Raw genomic sequence first — 8,377 nt, forward strand, 5'->3', positions numbered from 1 at the left:
TTAGGAGAACATGACATTCCTAATTGAAGTTGACACAGAAACAACAAAACTATAACTTCTGAAAAACTCCAAATTTTCATTAAATAAATAGTGCAAACACAGTTTGAACTTCAGAATGTTAGTGCTGAATGCCAATATCCTCTGGGGCTGTCAAGTTTGAGGAAAGAGAGTCTTCTGAAAATAATCGGTTTGAATATAGGTCAATCTCTGTCATTTCACAATAATGAAATATCCAAAAATAAAAAAATAGATAATAATAAAAAGAAGAGGGTATTTGATCTTATCTTTCCTCATTTGGCTACATATGAATGGTCTGCTGTTTATACAATTTTGAAAACAGTGTTACAGTAGTCAATGAGACTATGTTTCATTATAAAATACCTGATCATCATCATAATAATCCTGAAAAATTATTGAGTTATTTTGATGTGCTAGTCTCCAATAATTTGTTTGTTAGTCTTAAGTATTCCTCACCAAAACTTCATAAGGTGTGTACTTAATATTTTCCCATTATAAAAATAAGGAAACTGAGGTTCTGAGAGATTCAGGCAATTGCCTAAGTTCACACAACTATTAAAAGTAGATGGTATGATATTATTCAACACAGTTTTCTTGGAAGTTTTAGCCACAGGTATCAGAGAAGAAAAATAAACAAAAGGAATCCAAATTGGAAAAGAAGTACAACTGTCACTTTTGCAGATGACATGATACTATACATAGAGAGTCCTAAAGATGCTACCAGAACACTACTAGAGCTAATAAATGAATTTGGTAAAGTAGCAGGATACAAAATTAATGCACAGAAATTTCTTGCATTCCTATACACTAATGATGAAAAATCTGAAAGAGAAATTAAGGAAACACTCTCATTTACCATTGCAACAAAAAATAAAATTCCTAGGAATAAACCTACCTAAGGAGACAAAAGACCTGTATGCAGAAAACTATAAGAAACTGATGAAAGATATTAAAGACGATACCAATAGATGGTGAAATATACCATGCTCTTGGATTGGAAGAATCAACATTGTGAAAATGGCTATACTATCCAAAGCAATCTACAGATACAGTGCAATCCCTATCAGACTACCACTGGCATTTTTCACAGAACTAGAACAAAAAAATTCACAATTTGTATGGAAACACAAAAGACCCCGAATAGCTAAAGCAATCTTGAGAGAGAAAAATGGAGCTGGAGGAATCAGGCTCCCAGACTTCAGACTATACTACAAAGCTACAGTAATCAAGACAGTATGGTACTGGCACAAAAACAGAAATATAGATCAATGGAACAGGATAGAAAGCCCAGAGATAAATGTACACACATATGGTCCCTTCATCTTTGATAAAAGAGGCAAGAATATACAGCGGAGAAAAGACATCCTCTTCAATAAGTGGTGCTGGGAAAACTGGACAGCTACATGTAAAAGAATGAAATTAGAACATTCCCTAACACCATACACAAAAATAAGCTCAAAATGGATTAAAGATCTAAATGTAAGGCCAGACACCATCAGACTCTTAAAGGAAAACATAGGCAGAAAACTCTATGACATAAATCACAGCAAGATCCTTTTTGACCCACCTCCTAGAGAAATGGAAATAAAAACAAAAATAAACAAATGGGACCTAATGAAACTTCAAAGCTTTTGCACAGCGAAGGAAACCATAAACAAGACAAAAAGACAACCCTCAGAATGGGAGAAAATATTTGCAAATGAAGCAACTGACAAAGGATTAATCTCCAAAATTTACAAGCAGCTCATGCAGCTCAATATCAAAAAAACAAACAACCTAATCCAAAAATGGGCAGAAGACCTAAATAGACATTTCTCCAAAGAAGATATACAAATGGCCAACAAACACATGAAAGGATGCTCAACATCATTAATCATTAGAGAAATGAAAATCAAACCCACAATGAGGTATCACCTCACACCCGTCAAAATGGCCATCTTCAAAAAATCTACAAACAATAAATGCTGGAGAGGGTGTGGAGAAAAGGGAACCCTCTTGCACTGTTGGTGGGAATGTAAATTGATACAGCCACTGTGGAGAACAGTATGGAGGTTCCTTAAAAAACTACAAATAGAACTACCATATGACCCAGTTATCCCACTGCTGGGCATACACCCTGAGAAAACCATAATTCAAAAAGAGTCATGTACCACAATGTTCATTGCAGCACTATTTACAAGAGCCAGGACATGGAAGCAACCTAAGTGTCCATTGACAGATGAATGGATAAAGAAGATGTGGCACATATATACAATGGAATATTACTCAGCCATAAAAAGAAACGAAATTGAGTTATTTGTAATGAGGTGGGTGGACCTAAAGTCTGTCATACAGAATGAAGTTAGTCAGAAAGAGAAAAACAAACACCATATGCTAACGCATATGTATGGAATTTAAAAAAAGCAGTACTGATGAACCTAGTGGTAGGGCATGAATAAAGACACAGATGTAGAGAACAGACTTGAAGGCACAAGGGTGGGGGTGAAGGGGAAGCTGGGATGAAGTAAGAGAGTAGCATTGACATATATACACTACCAAATGTAAAATGGATGGCTAGTGGGAAGCTGCTGCATAGCACAGGCAGATCAACTTGGTGCTTTGTGACCACTTACAGGGGTGGGATAAGGAGGGTGGGAGGCAGACACAAGAGGGAGGGGATATGGGGATATATGTATACATATAGCTGATTCACTTTGTTGTACAGCAGAAACTAACACAACATTGTAAACAGTTATACTCCAATAAAGATGTTTAAAAAAATGTAAGATGGAGAAAAAAGTAGATGGTGTAGTTGGGGTCAGATCCATCAAAATCGAATATTTCTTAATCTTGAAAATGTACTATAACTTCTAAGGCTTTCATTTGAGCCTCTATGCTATAATTCATAAAGAATGGTAAATGAGAAATTATTTATTTTCATGGCATAAAGAAATATAGCATATAATTATCCTTCCACAATATCATAAATAAACTACTGAACTAGTGATCATGTCCTATGTCTGTTCAAAAAAAATAAGGTCGGTTAACCTGGTCAAGTTTCATAAAGCAAGCTTTTTTTTTTTTTTTTTTGCGGTACGCGGGCCTCTCACTGCTGCGGCCTCTCCCGTCGTGGAACACAGGATCCAGACGCGCAGGCCCAGCGGCCATGGCCCACGAGCCCAGCCGCTCCGCGGCACGTGGGATCCTCGCGGACCCGGGCACAAACCCGTGTCCCCTGCATCGGCAGGCGGACTCCCAACCACTGCGCCACCAGGGAAGCCCAAGAAAGCATTGTTTTAAAACTTCCTTTTCCGTGAGAAAGTGGTCTAGCCTCCAGATCCTAGACAACTGAAAAATTGCATCAACTTAGTGATTGGGTCAACCGTTTCATTTCAGGATTATTTTATAGACGAAACAGATAATGTAGAAACTGCATGTGAAAAAATAACCCACCCTAACTATCAAAAGTTTAAATGATGCCTTAAAAGATATATACAATATCCCCTTAAATAGATGAATAAATAGATAAATAGAAGATGGATGAATGGATGAATGGATGGATGCATGGATGATAATATTTAGGTAGATAATATTTGTTTCTGATTCAGATGGGTTTATTTTCAAACTGAACCCTAAGTAGGGGAGGTGGTGTGTGGTTATATAAAATTGTCCAGCAACTTCTCTGTATCTTTCCGACATTCAGACTCTGCCTCTGTCCTGTCTGCTTCTCCACACTTGAGCTGGCTTCACTACATCCCACCTCTGATAACTGATGAAACTGCCTAACTACAGGACCACTGGTTCTGGCAAAACCTACCCAGCTTTTTCTCCTATCAGCTATTCAAAGGTTGACATTAGAAAAGCTACAAAAAGAGCCCCAGAGACCTCATGTGATCCAACTGAAACACATTTGTCATAATCCAGTCACAGTGTGTCTGCCCCCAGGGAAATTATATATTCTTTTTTCTTCCAGTACAGTGGGAATTATGTAGTAAACCATCTTTCTCTTTTGTTTTGACCTCCAGGGAGGTCAGAAGTAGATTCACAGCTTAATCACATGAGACTGTATAGTGGGTTTGTTTTTTTTTTCCTTTCTGGTATAATTTACTCTATTTTGGCTTTTCCTGCTGTTGATTTTATTTATATTTAACTAATTAAGCATCTCTCCAACTGGGTTTCCTAGAACATTCATTCTTATATATATTAATAGATGTTTTATTAGGAAAAAAACAGATTGCTTTAAAAATGTGTTTGGGAGGGCTTCCCTGGTGGCGCAGTGGTTGAGAGTCTGCCTGCCGATGCAGAGGACACGGGTTCGTGCCCCGGTCCGGGAAGATCCCACATGCCGCGGAGCGGCTGGGCCCGTGAGCCATGGCCGCTGAGCCTGCGCGTCCGGAGCCTGTGCTCCGCAACGGGAGAGGCCACAACAGTGAGAGGCCCGCGTACCGAAAAAAAAAAAAAAAAAAAAAAATGTGTTTGGGAAATGTTGCATCATAACTATAGTCCTGTGCCATTCCCAAGAGTCACCTAGTACTGAATTTTAAGGAAACCCATGGAAGTTTATTTAACCAAAATTCCAAACAAATTTAAACATAGAGCAGTTTTGTCATGACATCTATCAATATCTCAGAATATGGCTTGGAAAACACTATGGTTCTTCACTATGTATATTTCCTGAAAGCCACTTTATATCTGTGAGGAAGTAAGAAGTATGAATGAATGGATGAATGCATGAATGAATGGTAAAATAGACAAATTAGAATTGAACATTTTTTCTGAAATTGCACAGTACATTATTATAATTTCCAAGCTGTATTCTAAATTACAATCTGATGTGTAAAAATCGCTGTACCCATTACAACAAGCCTGTTTGTAGAAAGAATTTGAAGCAGCTTAAAGAGACACATTTAAGAGAATTTCTGAAGAAGAGTAAAAGATAAGAATCAAGGAAGGTGAGATAGCGAAAAGGTTAAATCTAGAAAAATAAAATCAGTGAAAAAGAAGATACTGCAGAAGATCACAAAACTTAGTTCTGAAATTCTTACATCCAAGATAAGAAAAGGAAAAATAGAAAGAAAACACTCAAGTGGTTTTAAAATTAGTGCTCTCTAATAAAAGAAAGCAGACCATTATAAAAGGTTTTAAGAAAACTTTAGTCATTCTGAATTATAAGAAGGGTTTATCATATAGAAACATATTTGAGTTAATAATAGTCTTCTTACAAATACCATATGATATCACTTACATGTGGAATCTAAAATATGACACAAGTGAACCTATCTATGAAACAGAAACAGAATCATGGACATTGAGAACAGACTGGTAGTTGCCAAGGGGGAAGGGGTTGGGGGAGGGACGGAGTGGGAGGTTGGTGTTAGCAAATGTAAGCTATTATATATAGAATATATAAACAACAAGGTCCTACTGTATACCACAGAGAAGTATATTCAATATCCTATGATAAACCATAATTGAAAAGAATATTAAAAAAGAATGTATATATATGTATAACTGAATCAATTTGCTGAATAGCAGAAATTAAAACAACACTGTAAATCAACTCTACTTCAATAAAAAATGCAAAAAAGTAACAGCTTTATTATAGACATCACTAAGCAATGTAATTCTAAATGTATTTAATTATAGATTTGTTAAGTATATTTGGGGAAGTCTTTTTGGACATATAACATTCTATTACTTTCAGGTGTATGACATAATGGTTCAATATTTGTATATATTGTGAAATGATCACCACAATAAGTCTAGTTAACTTCTATCACTACACGTAGTTACAAAAGGGAGATTTTTAGTAAATATCTTATAAATTGTAGGTGTGATACATTCAGTAAATAAAGCTAGAATGAGACTTTCGGTCTCATTCCGAAATGAATGAGACAAACTCACCCTCATACACAGACTTTATGAGAGAACTAAGAAAGCCTGTTTGATAATCCGTAGATCCCTCAGGAAGATCTAGGCTATAAAAAGAAGCTAGATAGATTTTTCAGAGATTGGTGAAGAGATATCTCTCAAGAGAGCCAGCATGGGATGACTTGGGTCTTGTCAGTAGGGCTCTCAAGCAGAGGAGACTCAGCAGAAAGGCACCAGAAGCCTCTAGGCTGGCCCCCTGGACTGTGAGCCCCATGAGGGCAGGAACCACAAATGCCATGGTGACCATTGGGTCTTCTGTGCCCTGCACAGTGTGCAGCATTATTATTATCTTACTTTTAACTTGCCTCTTGCATCCAAGTATTATTCCCCACTGTCATCCCTATGCTTTATAATTGTCCAAAGTCCTTCACTCAATATTCTGTAACAACCTATATGGGAAAAGAATCCGAAAAAGAGTGGATATATGTATATATATAACTGAATCACTTTGCTGTACACCTGAAACTAACACAACATTGTAAATCAACTATACTCCAATAAAATTAATAAAAAAAAACTCTCTCTCTCTCACACACACACACACACACACACACACACACACAAAGTCCTTCACGCCAGTCTCCTTCCACAAGATCTCATTTCATCCAAAAGAGCTCCTGTTTCAAATTTCTTCTCTACTTTTTCTCCCTATTCTCCAAATCTCCCTTCAAACCTCTCACTTAATCAAAAGAATAATTTTAACTATTATAATTAAGGAAAAAATTGTTTAAATTTCCATATTTCCTCATTCTGAGGTATAGTTATTGCATTTAACATTTTTGAAATATGGATTTATCTAAAAATAGATCCATAGGTTTAATACAGTAGCATTTTTGTCCCCCTTAATTATTATTAAATAAACGATATGTATTGCAATCATTGGTGTCTTAGAATGGAAGAAACATAGTAATTAATGTTGATAAATAAATGGCTGACATTCCATGTTACTTTCTTTTTTAATAATAGCTCTTTGGGGAGCAAATGTCAGAAAACAATTCAATCTAGCTAATGCTGAGAAGGAAATTTATTTGCCACATAACTGAAAATTTAGGAGTTCAGGCATGGCTTGATCCAGGGATTGACTAATGTCTTTAAGACTCTGCTCATCTCCTCTAGTTTAGCTGTATTTTTTTTTTTCTGGCAGACTATCTCCAAGTGGCAGGCAAACTGACCATTCACTTGTAGTTCAAAGATTACTTGGTCCTAACAGTTTTTATCCCAAGGACTAGAGGATATCTTTCCTGAGACGTCTAGCAAAAGCCTTAGATTGTGATGGAATGGGGGACCAGGGGAAGTATCTGAAAGAGGATTAGGATTTCCGCTGCACCATCTTAGGTGACACTGTGACCCCAGATGGTCTGGATTTTCCCACTGTTTAGATTTCACATTCTTGTTAAATGAGATCTGGGCCTCAGTAAAATGGCTTGTGCTCTGAAGAAGGTTCAGGATATCCCTAGCATCCCACAGTAAAAGCAGATGTTCTGAATTGATTATGGGTGGCAAAAAAAAAAAAGAGTCAACAGCTTTAAATATCTCCAATCAATTCATCCAAAGATATTCTAATAACATTCTCTTAGTTTTGTTTTGTTTTCTCATGATAATCTTAGTGCCCTGGGTGTTAAAAGTTTATCTTCTATGATTTTGCTTATTCTACATTTCTTATAAAAGAACAAGAGATCATTAGGTCTAGAAGAAAATGCCACTGTCATTTAGTCTGCCATCCCCACTACGATTTACCTCATAGTGGAAACCAAATTCAGAGGGACTGAGACTTAACCAAGGTCACAAAGAACAGAAGTAACATCCAGTGTTCTCTCCACCATACATGTTTGTATGCTGAAAGTGTAGATCTGCCTGTAAAATCATTTAAAACACTTGTCTTAAATTTCCCATGATTTCAAGGACACATAACTTATGTCTCAGAGATGACAACATTGCTCAAGAAAATGAAAGTTGCCACTGAGTTTTTTTTAAATTTTTATTGAAGCATAGTTGATTTACAATGTTGTGCTGTTTTAGGCGTATAGCAAAGTGATTCAGTTATTTACATATATGTAAAAATATACACATATTTTATATGTATATAAATCTATTCTTTTTCAGATTCTTTTCCCATATAGGTTATTATAAGATATTGAGCATAGTTCCTTGTGCTACACAGTAGGTACTTGTTGGTTATCTATTTCATATATAATAGTGTGTATCTGTTTATCCCAAACTCCTCATTTATCGCTCCCTCCCCCTTTCCCCTTTGGTAACCATAAGTTTGTTTTCTATGTTTATGAGTCTATTTCTGTTTTGTAAATAAGTACATTTGTATCATTTTTTAGATTCCACATATAAGTGCTATCATATGATATTTGTCTTTCTCCATCTGACTTACTTCACTTCGTATGAAAATCTCTCTGTCCATCCATGTTGCTGCAAATGGCATTATTTCATTCTTTTT

The sequence above is a fragment of the Aethalodelphis obliquidens genome, unplaced genomic scaffold, assembly GCF_003676395.1.
Source record: "Aethalodelphis obliquidens isolate GAN/ISIS:26980383/991018 unplaced genomic scaffold, ASM367639v1 scaffold56, whole genome shotgun sequence".
In the NCBI taxonomy this organism is placed as follows: domain Eukaryota; kingdom Metazoa; phylum Chordata; class Mammalia; order Artiodactyla; family Delphinidae; genus Aethalodelphis; species Aethalodelphis obliquidens.